This window comes from Thunnus thynnus, chromosome 7, assembly GCF_963924715.1.
Source record: "Thunnus thynnus chromosome 7, fThuThy2.1, whole genome shotgun sequence".
Lineage (NCBI taxonomy): Eukaryota > Metazoa > Chordata > Actinopteri > Scombriformes > Scombridae > Thunnus > Thunnus thynnus.
This window is the reverse complement of record NC_089523.1, coordinates 3,715,383-3,733,916: the sequence shown is the minus strand read 5'-3', so window position 1 is coordinate 3,733,916 and position 18,534 is coordinate 3,715,383. Positions and strand designations below refer to the sequence as shown.

The 18,534-nt window shown below is 39.0% G+C and overlaps 1 protein-coding gene across 4 annotated transcripts in view; it reads right to left on the bottom strand.

Moving 5' to 3' along the window:
• Positions 1–16,031, bottom strand: part of tpst1 (tyrosylprotein sulfotransferase 1) — a 52,178-nt gene extending 36,147 nt beyond the window's left edge. For all 4 annotated transcript variants that reach the window (XM_067593856.1, XM_067593857.1, XM_067593858.1 and 1 more), the window contains exon 1: positions 15,806–16,031. The gene's annotated coding sequence lies outside the window, so the exon portion shown is untranslated. The remainder of the gene's footprint in view (positions 1–15,805) is intronic.
• Between the last annotated feature and the right edge of the window lie 2,503 nt (positions 16,032–18,534).

The window sequence follows — 18,534 nt, the reverse complement described above, 5'->3', positions numbered from 1 at the left end:
ATCTTCCTGGTAAAATAAATAAATTAAATAAAACAAGTTTCATCTTCACAATCAATTGAGAGACCCCACAGAAACAATGGGTATCTTTGTAGCTGAAATACAACAACACCGAAAGTGTAAGCATGTGTGGAAGGTTCTCAGTCAGTGTGTTTATACAAAGTAACCAGTTTCTAAATAGCTTTTTCTGACATGTATACAAGAAATTTGGTTTCCGTAATTGGGGTAGGGAACTAAAGAAACCTGATTTGCAAGTTTCTAGAAATCTTAAGGTCTCGGTTTCCACCTCTGAACAATTTACAAAGTTTATTTTTGATTCTGGATCTCCAGTATTTGAACCAACAGGCTTGTGAAAAATAGGGTATGTTAGTCATCATGAGCCAGATACATAGTTAACGTTTCATATCTTCTACTGTAATGTATATTTTACTGTATATGCTGGTACCTTTGACTGTGAACATTAAGCTTTCTGCCTTCTCAGACAACTGATTTCAACTGAATCTTTTGATTTTTAGTTATTTATAACTTAAGTTACCTTTAACAGTTGAATGCTAAACACAAATAGGATTCAATGGAGGATTTGAATGGCTTCAGATTACTAAAATAGATTAAATGCTGGATTCATAGTAAAGAACAATGCATCTCTGTTTTGTTTGGTCCCAAGAACATTTTATGTTTAGAAGATCAGTTTGTGTCTTACACATATGATATATTTGACAAAAAGACATGTTTTTTTTAACTTAAATGTAAGCCCATGTAAGAATGAAGAATAACTTCACTTATAAGGCCTAGCAGTTAACTGTTTTAGCCATTCAATCACAGCAAAAACAATCCAGTCACCCTGCTTGCTATGCTGTGTGTTCACACACGCCCCACATCATCATGAGTGTGAGGGTTAACAGGCTCTGTCAGCATTGTTCTGCAGCAGTGCCCCAGCAGGGACTCTTACCTCACTATGTGACAAGCTGCTGTTCATCACAGCAGAGCAATGAACCCAGTGCAGCTGACTCCCCCGTCATGGTATCCGAGGGACTGTTTGGATGAATCTTAGTCTGGGCAGAGCACCACAGAATGACCCAAGACACTGTCATATCCTTTTACCAACTTCTCTGATCCAACTCATGAAGTTTTAATTATCGACCTTGTTCCTTCTCAGCAAATACATAACTGCTGAGTGACGTTTATGTCCTAGAAGTATGTGAGAGTCTGAAGATACATGAAGAGCCTAAGACCTTCACATACAGCTATGTTTAGAAATGCTTCTCTGTCCTGAGAGGCAGAGTACTTGTTTGGCAAGCAATGTCGCCTGCTGACGAAGGCAGAAATCAACAATTTCCATCTGTGCCCGGCCCTGCCCTGCCCTGACAAAACCACACACAGGCGAAACAAAAAAAAAAAAAAAAAAGAATGATAAATATAAATGAGGAGCCACAACATGGCTGACTAATTCTCAAAATATGTGAGAGTCAAGAGGTTCTTCCCGTCCCAACAAGAATACATCCCTGGAGAATCCATGATTACTTGTTAAAAATACTGAATTTTGGCACAAAAAAATATAACAAAATAGCACAGAATATCCATGTTGAAGAGATTCGCATTTACATTTTTCCCTTAAATGTTATATTTTCCTGAGCACATACATTATTCCTGATCAATCAATCCAGCTCAACCTTTAAAATGCATCAACTGGAGAAACAATCCATGAAATCCTATGCTGAACATTTCCTGAACATTTTTACTTGAACAAAGCAATACAGAGGCTTTTCATTCCTAGCCAGCACTGTCCATCACGTTTGCCAATTATAATGACAAACTATGGTCCGTTTTTTTATTATTCCTCATCTAACAGACAAATTAAAATCTGTACCACCCTCCACCATCCTAATGATATCAAGACCCTGCCCATACTCACTAAAGATCTCTCAATAATTAAGTCAACATTGTCACAGTAACTCAATAAACAAACTAGCTTAGGTCATACTGAACTTTATCAACACATGCAACAATCATGTTAGAAATGATCTTATCTAAATATACTGTATGTAGCCCAGGCAACAGATACAAAACATTATATTCACGTACGATTAAAGCACTATATTCAACATATTCAAATTAAGACAAAGTATAGGAGAGAGACAAACAATAACAATAAGCAGATAATGCTCAATAAAAGTGTGACTTGCTGGCTGCTTCACATCAACCTCAGGAGAATCTCCCCATTAAATGCATATCATTTCAATATTTTAAGCGCGTTAACTTAATAGTTCTGCATTGGCAACTCCAGTATTTTAACAAATAGCTTGAGAAAAGTAAGGTGTAAAAGTATGTAGGCTACACTTCTTATTCTAATGTGTCAGATACATTTAATCAGCATTTCAAATCTAATGCATTCATCTCATTTTCTCACTGTAGCTACAGGTTGTGAACGTTAATTAGTCTGACGGTCTGCACTGTGGTGTTTCCGCCTTCTCAGCCAAGAAAAGGTGATTAAATATAAAGATAACTAAAAGTCAAATATCTGTAGTTACTAAGAAATGTAAAAAGCTGACCCTAATAAAAGGTGGCAATCTGTCTAAATTTTATAAGAGACAAGTACCACAGTGACAGGAGTTATAGGCTATAACCGTGGGTTCTCATGGTACCCACGCTTGTACTTTGGGAAATAAAGACCTGAAAATAACAGAAAAGATAAAGATAAATGTTTGTAATTATGCAATATAATAATAGTTAAGTACTGTGTTAGAGTTGCAATTAATCAATTAATTGATTGACTGAAAATGAAATTGCAACAATTTTTAAATCAGATAATGATCAGTTTACATGATAGTAAAGGGATCAAGACATCTGAAGATTGCACATTCCACTCTAATAAATTAAAACAGGCATTTTCAACTATTTTATAGACATTTTATAGACAAAACAATTAATGTAAAAAATAAACAGCAAATGAATCAATCGTTAGTTGCATATATTGTCCATATATTGTGTCCTGTATTTGAACATGTTTAGCCAGGACAAGGACACAGCATTGCATCACTCTACCATCTGTTTCCCCTCTGACACCATGTTGCCAACTTCTTCTCAGTGGGTTACTCCTGTCTAATGAGCCAAGTGGCTGTTGTTGCTTTTAAGCAAACATCCTCAACTGTTAACTCGTAGTTACACATGTAAGGAGCAGTTCACAACAAAACATTACAGCTAATTCCTTGCATTAGCCACCATGTGAGACAGAGCTCATGTAAGACTAAGCTGCAGATAAATGCTTCAAATAATTCCCTCTGCACTGTGACGGAGGAATGTAGAAAATGTATAAATGCTGTTACAAAAGTTCTTACAGTGCAGCATCTGACACTGTTTATTTCTTTCCTTTCCTGTAGTCAGGCTTTGTCTTTTCTTTCAGCCCACCCACGCAACCTCACATCACTGCGTCTTCTCCTTGGTGATTCAGCGTTAAAGGGAGGGGGAAGCCGCAAAGAATGTCAGGCTGCCAACACCTTTAGTCTATTAGTAGGAGTACAAGAGGAGCCTGTTGTTTCCCCAAGGCTGCCTCAAATGCCCTTGAAAGGGAAGTCCACCTTCTGATTCCCTTTAACAGTTCAATATAATCAATCTGGGAGGTTGAGTGCACTCCAGGTAAGTCTCATGAAATGAAACATAATGTTTTCAAGGAAGACATCAGCAAAAGAAGCAGGTGGACAGACATATAAGTAGTCAAAAATGAAACAAGTGATTGTTATGTGTCATTTATAGATAGATTTATAGATTCACAGGAGATGAAAGGAAGAAAAGCAGGTGAGAATGAAAGTTGGTGAAAAACAAAGAGGTGGCAGGAGAAGACAGATGAGTCACAGGTATCATCACAGGCAGGTCAAGGTAAGGCAAAGCATAATGCCCCTTTCTTACTCAAGGACAAATGAACGGTTTCTCAATAGATTTTCCAGTGATGTTACTATATCACAAAATAGATGCACTACAATATTAAATTACAGTACATACAGCAGATAGAGAAAAGATTAATCCATATTATCAATACCTGGCTCCCCTACACTTGCTTTCTCTACTTTGATTAACTTTGATACACCTTGATAAAACATATGGTCAAAACAGATTAAGTTGTGCGGCAGTAGAAAAGAAAAACAACTTTTCTGTTTCTTGCAAGGAACCAGGACACCTGCTGACAGCTGTGTTATGCTGATTTATGATCGATCAAAGCTGTTTCTCATGACGTGTTGTCTAACCACGTCGGAAATCAAATGTGTGTATAGTCGTTCCAAACAGCGGGGAGGGGGACGGGGAGACGTGATAAATTGTTTAAATACGGGGATAACAGTGCATGTTTTCAGAACAATGTTGCACTCAGTCAGTGTCAAGGGAGGATGGTCTAACTCGAGTCTCTCGTTTCTCACTCTGACGGCAGCAATACTTCAGGGTAACCAGAGTAACCAGGCTAACTTGGCTAAGCCAGCTAGCATACATCCATGAGCATGCTACCACTACAGCTAAGCGGTGCACTGCCAAAATGCTGCCAAAACAGTGCTATTTCTACCTTTTCAAAGGCTTTACTTAATACCAAGTACTAAATATCAAAACACACTTATGTTTTATTGCTTTAAAAAATGAATGGGGTTTTTTTTGGTTGGTTTTTTTTTATAAAATGCTTTTTTCATTTAGCTAACGAAACCAAACTTCTCAAATGTTAAATATTTTCACACAAAACAAGCAGCCATTGAAGAACTGAAGATAGTTGACTACTGACTAGAAATGTGCTGGTATACCATTTTTACAATATACCGCAGTGAAACATTCAACGGTATCCAGTGTTTCCCCTATAATAGTACAACGAGAACCCCTGCCAGGCCAAAAAATACTTTTTATAATGTCAAAAATAACGCCAAATATCCATTCATTCGCAAATCAATAGCGTTTGGGAGCCGCTGAGCAGCACTGTCTCGAAACGTGACTTAACGTCTGTGTCGTTGCCTGGGAAACCGCAGGTAGCGAGTGAGTGGTTAAGCGAGAGAGCGAGCATCAGAGAAGTAATGGTGAATGTGAGTGGAGCAGAGGAAAAAGTTAGCAGTAAGTTGTCAGTCTGGCGGTAAATGTACAGTACAGACTACAGTGTGTTCTGTATCCTTTCCCACTATACAGTAAACTGGGCCCCGAAATGCAAAGAACATTAATGCTACTGTTTTATCACAGTTATTTTGTCTATTCTTCTGTTAAAACATTACACATGGCACATTGATTAAACAGTCAAAATAAAGACAGAAAAAATGGAAAAAGGGATATAAACCCAATCCTTCAGTGCTGAAGCGTTATTATGGCCTGACTGAATAACAACCTGCGGTCGAGATTCAGAGAAGTGTCGTGTTACACCTTACACCAGGGCTGAAATGTGTTTGTGTTAAATTAATTGAGGCTCTTCTCTCCTGTTACTGATATTGTATCCTCTTCGCAGGATATTTTTTTCATTGATCTATTAGGGAAAGCAGAGCTGCTCTCTGTGGAGCAATGGTGAAACCAAACCACATCAACACTTAATAATAATGAAGGTGGCTCTGCACCTCGTGGAGCCCTGATGTAAGAGGTCTTGTTATGAGGAGCAGGTTCTACAAAGTTTCCTCTCACTTCTCCATCATTTCTGCTGTGACATTAATTTCTCGATAAGAATGCCAGCCAGGTTAAAAGATTTTTTCCATTAAATGTTCCAGTGATTTGTGGATGAGTGATCGCTCCATAGCAGTCAGGGGAAAACCAGCTGGTTTCCTGTCAGGAGTTTGTTGTCTCGGTCACCTCTTATGGACAAGTGGAGGGTTTTGAAGTAAACTAAGGACTGAGTCAGGACACTCCACTACCACCCTCACATTTTACAACATAATTAAGCTTATTGAGATTGAGAGTACAGCTCGTCTCACTATATTTAGAACTCTCTCCTTCCTGTTTTCTCTAATTAGGCCTGTTGAAACCATGACATCAGCAAGCACAAAGAAGACTTCATAACATGTAGATCACCAAATTCTAATTTCAGGTTTTGCATTCAGTTTGTCAGTAATATATAAAGATCTCTTGATAACAAGCATGCAATATTCAAAACAAGCACTGTGACCAAACACAGTCATCTGTGTGGCACAGTGAATTCATTTCCATTTCTATCTATATGGTGATACAGGATGCCAGCCATGATGGCAGCAGCAGGAACAGTGGTGCTGATTATATGTTGGAAGAGGAAACTAGTCAAAACTGACAGATAAGTTGGCGATTCATTTGTCCAAACACTCATTTAAAATCATTTTATCAGCGTTCCTCCACTTCAGAGACATCTCCAAACATCTGTCTATTCTTTGCAGACACTGTACAGCGGAGACATTCATGACTTTGTTTACATGCTGGTTGGTGTACTGCAGAGCTAATCTTGGTGTGTCAGGAAGGAAGACAGCATGAAAGCAAGGAAGGAAAAAAATGAAATTTGATAAACAAAGCTCTTTTGGAAGGATAAATTAACCAATCTTAAGTTGCGGAAAGATGTTTTTTGTGGTTTACAGTGTAGTCACTAATATGATAAAGAATGTTATTAACCATATTTAGTTGCCAATGGCTTTAGCCTATTATATGGCAACCACGAAAATCCATGTTGTCCAATGTTTACAATTCAGTTTCACTTCAAAACAGGATTGTAATTCATTTTGTTTTCAGGTCAGGCTTCCATGTCACTCATTCTATGTTGACCTTTTTCTTTTACATTCAGAGCAGCGAGAAGTATCAAAAGTTCAGCTGCTATTACTATCCTTGCCTATAGCTTGTGCACATCTACAGCTCTGCTATTCCTTTCCTTGCCTATACTGTAGGTGGCTAAACTGAAACTGCAGGTCCAGAATAGGGCTGTGACAGAAGTTAGACCACATGAGGACTACCATGGGATTTTCTCAAATTATTTCAGATTCAAACCACATAAACATGAGCTACATAACTACTGCATGTTGTAGATTGATGTGATTCTGTTCATGTGTGGTGCCTCCACAGCTACCGGGTGACATCAGATTTGCTGTTTACCACCCCTTTTCCCATCTTTTAGGAGTGAGTGAAAAAAATACAATGCAATTCTGAATCAATTCTCAAATGGCAAAAAACTATTTTTGTAGTAATATTAGTTAATAATGTTACATTGACGAAGAAAAAAGGTGGAAGTCAACCACAAGGGCGGCGCAGCACCTGGACAGTGTGCACATGCTTGAGTTATCTTGTAGTTAATCTTCAAAAAAGGTAAGCGTCGGGATTAACTACTTCTTAATAAGCTTTGCAAGACGAAGGTGAAGTATATATGGTGTTGAATCCAAATTAAAAAACATTAACAAAGACAAAAACAATCACCAATTTACTAACAGGACATACAGTAGATAAGAATGACTGTATTTTATCAACAACCCCAACTGGACTACAAGACACAGCCTGAATTCAGTCAAATAATTACTAACTGAATATTCATTAATAAATATTGGAACTATAGTTTGAATTTTGAATAAAGAACGAGAGATCTGACGGTGCTGGTGCCACAGCTCTCCAGGATAATAGAAGAAAAAGGCTGGGCTTGGTTTCTGCTGCTTCACATCAAAAGTTTCTATGTCCTTCTTCACAGAGTGACCACAAGCTCACTTGGAATACAGCTGAGACTGTAGTTTCAGGGTCTCATTTAATTTGTACCACACTTTTCATTCATAGTGAAACTCAAAGTGCAGTATTAATAACAGAACACACAACATAAAGCTAGTTAGTTACAAAAATATATCAATATTGGCATGAGCTTTGGAAAAAAAAAAAAACCTAATGTCCAATTACACCAATAATCATGCTATTACAACAATATTTAGGAAAGACAAGCATCGTTGTTGTAGCCGTGCTTGTGCAGCCCTGATCTCCAACTGTCATCTTTCCCCTAATGATAAATGATCCAGCCTTTATTAAGCTGCCAATCAGACCAGCGATCTGGCACATTCCTGAACTTCCACAAAAGTGCAGGATCAATCAGCAGGACCGTGGCCATTACCCTGTCCATGACCTTTGCCCCTCAGGCTCTGTCATAAATCACATGCTATGAACAAACCTAATCAACCTTGAGGTCGGCTGTACGACAGGGAGAAGAGATGTCTCTCTCCAGGCAAGAAAGACTCGTTCCAGTTGGAATGGAGTGATGATGCAGTGAGTGCAAATTAATCCAGTGGTGTGACTTTCTGCTTCTTAATTCATGAGTACTATTCCTCTGTATCCAGGTATTATTTGCAGGGATTACAGAGCAAATAAAGTAGAGATCAGGGCAAACATAGGCATCCTCCCCTCCCACTATTTGTACAAACCTTGAGTCAACCTTGGGGTCCCTGGGGATTTCATTTGCTTACGCACCTGTCACGCTGTTTATGACCTGCAGGGACCTGGTTTGCGTGTTCAGAATGGATGGTGTGCAATTAAAGCTGAGACAATCTGACATTTCTTCAGACAAGAAAAAAAAAAAAAACACCACCCCCCCTGGCAAGATTCATCTGTTTTAATGTTTGTTTAATCACTGGGCCTGTAGCGACGGAAAAATATTTGTCTTACTTGAGTTGGATCATATTCACAATGCAGCCAGTCAGCCTAAATGTTTGAACCACATTAATGAGGTGTTTTGAATGTAATGTTATGCCTGCTTCCCCTTTTCCACATAAAAGATGATACACGCCCATGAAATCACCAGCACAGGATGAGGAAGGGATAACAACTCAATGGTCGTACAACGCAGGGAGTGGTTGCTCCACTGCGACTGAGCTGAGAGCATTAAGTTACTTTGTTCAGAACCATAAAGGAAATAATCAAACTGTCCTGCTCTCACTTCTAACAAGGAAACTCTAATTATATAACAGGCTGCAAATGACCCAAATAAAAACTCACAATTGGTTCGGTGCGCATCTTTACTCAGTTCAGTATGCTCCATGATTCAAACAATTAATGTGAAAATAGTTTACTTACTAGTGCAGCAGCACTTTCTGACCTAAACAGCTTATCTGTGGCGTAACACAGTGCACGGCATTCGTAGGAATATGGAAGTTTTACAGTTGAGAAAATGTAGTGCCAAAAGGTAAAGCTGTGAAAACATTATAAATATAGCGTACACTTAAACTTTTTTTTTTTTTAGGTGGCTAAAATACGTTTTGCTGCTTGCCTCATCCACAGCAGTACAGTGCCCTACTTCTGTGCCGGTACTCCTGCCTGCGTCTCCAAACTGGGAGCATGCCAACCCAAATCTACTGTAGGTAATACACTGACTATGGATAACTACCTCATACAACCCCACTTCAAAAAATCCAAACTATCCCATTAAAATATGCTCCATTATCTCCATAGTGAAACGATACCACTCCACCTTTGAGTGAAGCTGTTCAGAACAACGATAAAAACATTTGATTTTTGACGTGGTCAGATAGCACGTGGTAAGAACCAGTTCTGAGAGAGAAAAATGTAGTTAAAAAGTATTGCAGTAAAAGTAGTGGTTTGGTCCCTCTGACTGATATATTATTATATGTGACATCATTAGATTATTAATACTGAAGCATCAGTGTTAGAGCAGCATGTTACTGTTGTAGCTGCTGGAGGTGGAGTTAGTTTCAACTACTTTATATACAGTTCGACCATAAATGAGAATAAAACATCTGTCAGCAAGTGTCCTGATTCACTGCAGAAATAGAAATCTTGTTTTCCATTTCCACTGCAGCACGACTTGACTGTTTCAGTAATAGTTTCCAGCAATGAGCCATTGTTGGATTTTTTACATTTTTTAAAATAAAAGACCAAATGTGATTTTCCGACTTCCTCTTTTTTTGCTGTGCTGAAATCGTACCAAACCATGACCCGAAAACCAAGGTACATAGCAAACCATGAATTTTGTGTACCATTACACTCTTAATGTCTTATGCTGTACTGTGACTTTGCATTACATCCAGTTCCATTTGAAAAGAAAGCTGCAACAGTGGCTTTTTGAGCTCAGTTGAAAGGTTGGCATTCACAAAAACCATTAGCTGCACTGTTTCAAGTTCTGCCTCTGACAAGAGCCTCTCAGTTCTGCCTCGGTGATAATGCACAACCAGCTCATGGGCAACTGTCTCAGGGGAGCAGCAGAAACAGGCTGCTGATGATGACTTTGCTTCTTCAAACTCGTAAAAAAAAAAACATTAAGACTTTACCAAGTAGGTTATAGGCCGCGTGAGGTTTAGACAGCGCTATTATGACAAAGACTAATAGGAACTGTAATTGGTGTACTTTGTTATTTTAACAATGGATTATAACTTTTTGAGCAGTACTTGATACCCACATATCTTATAACATGAACAAATTATCACAATATCACAGAAAGATCAATAAGGGCTTCAATTGACAATTATTTTCATCAACAATTAAATCAATCGATTACTTGGTCATAAAAAGTATGTCACCATTTCTCAGAGCCCAAGGGGACTTCTTTAAATTACTTGTTCAATTTCAACTCTAAAACCTGTGTTCAAAAATGCATTGTATAATGTAGACCAGTGGACAAGACGTTAGCACAAAGTAGGCAGGACTTCAACTATATACTGCTTTCCATTAAGGACAATCAGCTTACTGTGAACCATGTGAATGCTTTAAACAACCTATTACCTTCATTTAGTTATTCAGTGTTTCTCACAGGAATTCTTTGTGGTGGTTGACCCTGCAACAGCATCAAGCATCAAGTCGCCTCCAAAACAGCAACGAGTTTAAAAGTAGCTGATGATTTTTCACATTCAGGCAGACTTCCACATGAATTATAAATTAATTTCAATACTACAGTTTCTTGTTACTGCCAACACACCGATACCAATATATCTGCTAGCTAGCTAGTCTAGCTCTACTTTAAATCATCAAGCAGGACTCTAAAGTCACAGTAACAACATTAATACATCTCCTAATGAGGCCTGTCTTTGCCCCAGATTACACAACAGTGGGTGGGATCACTTTTACGTTAAGACATAATATACTCTAACTTCCACTTTTACAATGACAGGGATGTTGTTGTTAAAGAAAGGGACTCTCTTGTCATGGGGAATTCATCTGAATATGAAGGCCCTGTAGCCTGCGTTATTTCTTTTTGACCTTGCAACGTGGAGGATGAGGAGAATGTCACCCTTCTGTTTGAGCAGAATCATCCTGCTTCCTCTATAATGAACTGAGTGAAATGTCACTCTCCCACTCAAAAAACTACCTATATACTGCGTGACATTATATATGTAGTTCATACAGGAAGTATTCACACTTCAAACCACAGCAATCCTGCCTGTATGCAAACACCCTCAGTAAAGCTTGGTGCATTTAGCTCAATCAATCTCAATATCTCCTTGCAATGCACTGCTCAGGTAGATCAACATCACCTTTGTGGTGCAGCCGACAACTCTGCAGATGTCTACTCACTACCACAATGCAGGGGTTATAAACAATGACTGACACAGCACTAATCAGTAAAGTGACTGGCTGAGAAGTATAGGGGGGTAAATCTGCCAGTGACTAGACACAGAGTGTGTGTGTGTGTGTGTGTGTGTGTGTTAGCAAGAAGGAGGGTTATGTGTACTACGTGGGCAGCCTTTATCCAACGAGTATGAACACAATTTGTGAGGCAGTGAGACACAATCTGGGCTGCCAGAGCCGTCAGTGTAGGAGCGTTGCTCTGGAGACTGTTCTTATTTCTGTTTGAATTCGGATTCCGAGAACCATAGCAGTGTTTTGCATGTTGTTAACAACAAACCTCATAAAGTTGACTGCTGATTATTTTTAGATCCTGCTGAATTGTGTTTTCCAGACATCCTGACAGGCAGTGATTTCTGTTCGATACACTGCTACGAAAATCAACTTGCTGGGACTTGAAACCTGCTTGAGATGGATAATCCATCACACTGAACATCATGACTGATTGCGCTGTTGTCAAAGTCTGTTATTGTTGTGTGGTAATTCAGCAGTAAATGCAGACTGCTCTACATTACCACACAACACAAAACTTATAGCAAACATAAAAACAGACGTGATACCATGTTCACCAGGGCTGTAGTCTCCTGGTTGACTGGTCGATTAGTTGGTCGATATGCTCTCATCCAACCAAATTCTAATTGGTTGAATAATTAAAGTGTTACTTTTATAAGGAGAAAAGTGCTACGTCAATAGCTTTCCAGGATAAATCCATTATTTCCTGCGGCGGGAGGGACAGACTAACAAATTGTTGTTTTCAGAACTTTAAACTCGCCCAACCTAATGGAGACTGCTGGGTCTAACTGTACTCAACATTTACTGAGCGTTTACTGAATCAGTGTTTCTCCATAATGATAACAACAAAAACTCCCGCCAGGCCAAAAAAATATTTTTTAATGCCAAAATTAACGCCAAATATCCATTCATTTGGAAATCAATAGCTTTTGCGAGTCTCTGTGCAGTGCTGTTCCGGTACGTGAGTCAACCTCCGTGTCGTTGCCTGGGAAACTATTGGTAGTGTAATTTCGTTAAGGAATAGGGTATTGCGTAGTATGTTTGCATAGTGAGTGGGAAAGAGTGAGCAGCAGGAAAGTGACGGTGGATGTGAGCAGAACAGAGGAAAAGGTCAGCAGTAAGTTGTCAGTCTGAAAGTAAATGTACTGTACAGACTACAGTGTAACAGTTAATAAATGCTAAAAAGTCACGTCTGTTGTTTCCCCAAGTGAAAAGTGAAGGGGGTTAGCTCCAAAGTTAGCAACAATGAGTTAGCCTAACCTGAAGACACAAAACAGAGAAATAGAGAACAGAGAAATGTGTGACTGCTGAGTTCACTTTGCACTCTGTCCCGTTACATCCAGCCAACCTCAAGCATATTTCAAGTGTCAAGTGTTTATTTTCATTCCACAGTAAAATGAAAGGAAACCCAGAGTTTGCATGAAAGGCAGGAAAAGCATTTTCAAATCGATATAATGCTACAGTATATTTTGGTAAGGGGTCAGCAGCATGATTTGTAGTAATTGAGTTCAATGTGATATGCTCCTTGAAGAGTTTTTACTCTATTACAATAATTGTCTTGTAATGTAAATCTAAAAAATGACATTCCACGCTTGATGATGCAAACTTTTGGTAATTTTTACAGCCACAACATGTCACAACCCCCCAGCTGCACTGCTCTTTAGTAATCATTTGGAAGAGAATGATATTAACCTGTAAAATATACAAGGTGAATGTCAGCTATTTGTGTTGTATTTGAGTAGCGCTGCAGCTAACAATTATTTCTACTATGATATGTGTTTAAGCATCACATCTATCACATACTCTATCAAACTGACAAACTGATTAATAGTTTCAGCACTATATCTAAATGTTAGAGGCCAAACCCACACTCAGACATCTTGTCATTTGAGGTTTCTGCAGCATTTTTCACTGTGTTTTAGAGTTTCATCAGTGCTTCCTCTTTACAGGAAATATGCATGCTGAAGGTGAAACTACTAAGCTGTTAATTGATTAGCATACAGTATCAACAGGAAATTAATAATTACAGCACTGATGATCTATCAACCTTATAAACCATTCTCTGGTTATAAGCTCACAAAAAGCTCCTTGCATTTTTGTTCATAATTGATTGAATACATTTGGTTCTTTGGTTTTAAATCAGATCTGCAGTTAAACTACATCTACACTACAAGACACACAATAATAGCTCCATTCATTTCCACTGAAACACATCAAGTCACCAGGGAAACCTGACCAATGTGTGGGCGGTCACCTAACTTTAGAGCTCAACTGTTTCGGGACACTTCTCATGAACATCTGTGTGTTTTTGTTTTCTCATCAATGTGAATTAAATGCTATTTTCTTAGTGCTTGCTAGCTTTAACTCACATAAATGAATAAACATTGTGAAATGCAATAAAAGAAGCAAAACAAAAAAAAAAAATCACAATGTGTCAGCTGTGTGACTACAGATAGCTACAGAGACACAATTGGAGGCTCTGTTCTTACCCACAATCAGTCAACAAACAGTGACCAATCAATCAAGTGTTTCACAGTGAGAGCAAGCAGCACAGGAGACCTGCTGACATCTCCAGCCATCAGCATTACCATTCTGGGAGGTTTGAAGAAATGTGGGCTCACATGTCAGTAAGTCCTTGAGCTGCACTCTTTGGGGGAACTTCATAAATATGGGCCCTGCTCTGCAGTTGAAACCGTGGCTGGGCTCGGTGGTCACACAGCTGCTTGACTGAATGTAATAATTGTGATGCAGCAGTGGGTGTTCTTTTCAGACAAGGAAATGAGAGTATACATAAGTGAGCTGCAGTCCAACTGATCCAGCTCTGCAGCTGTGGAAGCTGACCCACTGCAGCCAGAACTGAGAAATACTCTGAATTCAACTGGACTTGAGTCTCCCTCCCCAGACCACCTGCAAACAGCAGATGTGCTCCTGGCTACCAGGACACTGGCAGTCTATGCCTCTCGCTGGCCACTGGAAACTGTTTTCTCAGCTTTTGAAGTATGCTAGAATTTTTTTTATAAACATTCACCATTGTAAGCCTGCAGGCTACAAAAGTATCCTTTAGTTTTAAGTCCACTACATAATTCCTGGCACATGAGCTCTACTATAAGCAATGCAGGAGAACATGAAGCTATCAATGGTGATAATCACTTCACTTAGAAGCCTGGGAGATAGTAGCCTATTGGTTAACTGTAACACCGCAGTCTAAAAACAATGGATGTGTAAAATACAGATAATGTTCAGTTTTTGCACAGGCATCACTCGAGCCTTAACTCCACCACGACAACAGAATCACTCCTTAACAGGATAAGGTTTGGGCTCTGACAGGACCTAGCCAAGAAAATTACTCAATGTTTTCTTTATGTGTGGAACTAACATGTCACCAATACACCCTCATATTCTGCTGGCTATTTCACACAAGCTTGACCAATGTGATTATGTGAGGCAGGGTCATTTTTTCCAAACCCCTGTTGCACTCACAGGCCAAATACTTACATATGTAAACCCAACACATTATCTACTAATGTTAGACGTAACCTCAAACCAAACTCTATTAGAAAAACGACAATTAAATGATGCCTCGTTCATCAGCAAAGAGGCACAATTCAAACTAAGTCGTCTTACGGTTTCGTTACGGTCATAGTTTCCTAGTTAATTCGGCATACTTATCTCCACCACTAAGGCTACATACGTTCGTCAAATCTGAACTTCGGATTTCGTTCAAAGTGCCTCTTACCGCGCCCAGTGCTGTCTATTTTCAGGCAAAAGGACAGCAAGAATAGCACTGACAACACGTCTAAAGTTAAATTTACTTGAAATACGTAGGTACTGTCTGGTGGCCCAGTCTTATGTCGAATGGAAGAGTTGCCTCTTAAGATTGGTAAAATGTCTTCGGTGATTTTCAAGGTGTGTAACGTTAACATAACTACGTCTGTCGCTTATAAAGGCATATTTGTGATACAGTTCAGCGCGACGCTCCCCTGAAAGCGGTACGTAACGGAGCTATCTGTCAACACACATCGCCGGCTAAATGTATTTATTTGACACAGGCTTAATTTGTATGTGATTGTATCAGTCAGGGTCATTTTTCCAGCCTTCACAGCTAACATGCCAAACACTAGCAATTATGTAACCCACATATAAGAGGAAGAGTAGCTATGTCAAGGCAAAGAAAACGACGTATTACGGTTATTCAAACCCCCGTGCCAAAATGTGCGTTTAGTTGTCGCAGCTCCTGGGCTAAAGGGAAGGAGAGGAGAGGGACATTACAACAACATCCCAGCACCAAAAAACCTACCTAATGCTGCGGAGACGGCGCAGGAGACTCTGGTTTGACGGTCAGAAAAGCTCCACGGAATACAGCGCCGGTGTGCGGGCAGTCTTGCCGGCCTCTGGAGTCACTTTCCGGGCATTTTCTGCGTACATAGACCGTGTTAGTCGCACGGTGTTCAGGCTTGTTGCGCTGGCTGGTAGACTGGAGGTGATATCAGCCAGACTGCTACAACTGGACTGCTGTTGAAAGACGAGCTGTGATTAGTCTATAATTCAGAAAGGGTTGTGTGTCAGAGCTGCTGATTGGTCCATACGGTGTTGGGCGGAACTACAGTAGATTTAAAAGCACAGTACATAGTACATTGCTAGTGTCTTACTTTGCTTTAGACTTTTATGGAGTCCAACAAGAACATCAATTAAACAATCAGCTGTATAGATATTGATTTAAAAGCAATTAAAATAACATGACCTAAATAAATAATAATCCCAATACAGTATTGTGCGGCTGTTCACTCAGATTCCCTGCATCTAAAACCACTAGATACTAAAAATCCTGTTTATTTCCCATATATGAATTTATTCAGAATGGCCTCCAAATCATTTTAATCTCTTGATTTATGCGTTGGCTCTCCAAACTATAAGATTTATTTTGGACATCAGGAGCCTCCTCTTGTCATACATAATAACATTTACTTACTGCAACGCATTATTTGATGAAAATGAGAATGATTTGAGCTTTGTATGTCTGAGGTTAGCCTCAGGCATTGTTCCCCATCTAAATACCAAAGCAACAAAAGTCACAAGCTTGCTGGGCTTTAGTGGCTCCAATTTAATGAAGCTTTGCATTTGTCAGTGCTGTAAACTGGTGTCATTATGCAGAAAACAGGGTATTACTTCAATTAAAAGAAATATCTTTAAAATGACAATAATGTTTGAAGATGGGGAATAGTACTTGAGAAAGTTTTTGTGGGGCCATGGAACTATTGCAGTACTATATGAACAAATAAAACACAAATGTTCGATCAGAGCCAAATTATCCTGCTGGAGGGCCCCTAGAATAATACCCCGCCCCAGATTTGCTTTGTGGTCATTTGATTAAACACATTAATTTAGGAGAATGCACAATATAGACACAAAACTGACAGTCTTAAAGCCTTAAAACTAGCCTTAAAACTAGTTTGAAATAAAAGCTTAATTAAAGTTCCACTTACTTAAATGGAGCTTTCAATCAAATCTCACAATCTTAATCAGTGGATTGAGTTTGCTCCATTGTCATGGAGATGAAAACTGAACAAAGACAATTAGAAGTAGACACTGAGTTGTTATTTTGTTTATTTATTTGTCAAACTACTATATATATATATATATATATATATATATATATATATATATAAGGTCATTAGTAAATGAACTGTGTTGCCAAGTCATATACATGAAAATGGCAGCTGTAATTGTAACACAAACCGGTTATATAAGAAGAAAACTTTGAACAGTGAATCTTTACACATGTTGTGCATCATATTTTCTTATATTCATAAGATGTACATCCAGTCTGATTGTACAAATGCAGTCATGTCAGGAGCTCTTTTTGTGATAATTTTATGTATTACACATTACATTTAAGTGTCTCACTAAAGACACTTAAATGTAGATTGACAGATTAATTGTTTTCTGTCTATCTCTCCTTGTGGCAGCAGGTAACAAACTGACTAGTCTTATGGTGTTTCTGTCTCCCCTCCAACAGAAGAGGATATTTTTAATCATCAGGGATCATCATCTCTCTGTATCTCTCTAGAATGAATCTTATCTTGCAACACAAAGCAGAGCAGCAGCAGCCATTCATTTGGCCTGTTTTAAACTATTGTATTAGCATAGCTCTGCCACTTCCAATGTGGATAATTACACATCAGAAAATAAAACGAGTCAGCGGAGACAAAATCAGTCAGACATCTCAGAAATAGGTGTTTCCATGTTTTGGAATCTGTTTGGATTAAAAGCTACACTGAGATGTATATGGTAAGAGTGATTTCATTCTTTACACAAACACCACATTTCTGTGGCAAATCAAAACACCTCTCCATGTAGGACTTGTGTTTGTTCATGATGTCTTTTATTGGTAGGTGAAGCAGCTGCTGTGTCCCGTAGAGGAGACAGAAGTGCCTCAGCAAGCAAACACAGTTATCTTTGCCTGAAGGTCAGAGAGAAAGACGGAGGCATTGGGACTAAAAGCACATCAGGCCCCAGAGGATAATAGGGAGGGCAGATCAAGCCTCTCACCAAGAAAGCGATTGCTTCTCTGTTTCGGAAATATTTCTCATGGCAGTGGAAGCTTTGAAGGCAGCGACAGAGAAAAGATGGCCAGTGATCAATGATGCCATTATTGTTGGATGCTCTGGTTTCAGTCACAGTGAACGGTCAGCAGAGACCAGCACTCAGCATCTCCAGCAGAGTTCAAAAGTGCACGTTAACTGATACGAGCAGACAGAGAAAATTGAGACCAAACATTAATGGTTTGAACAATACAGGTTTTTGAAGGCAGATAATGATACTTGCGCTTCGACATAAAGTTGCAGAAATTCACAATAGCATTTTGATCATCATGGGACACTATGATGACACTATAATTTCCGTCCTCACTGGTAGGCAGATTCTTGGATTTACAATCTATTTTTATTTAAAATATACAGTAGTTTAAAACATTATTGACAGCAGCTGTGGTCAAGCAGGAACCTCCATCATATCAAATGACTGGAT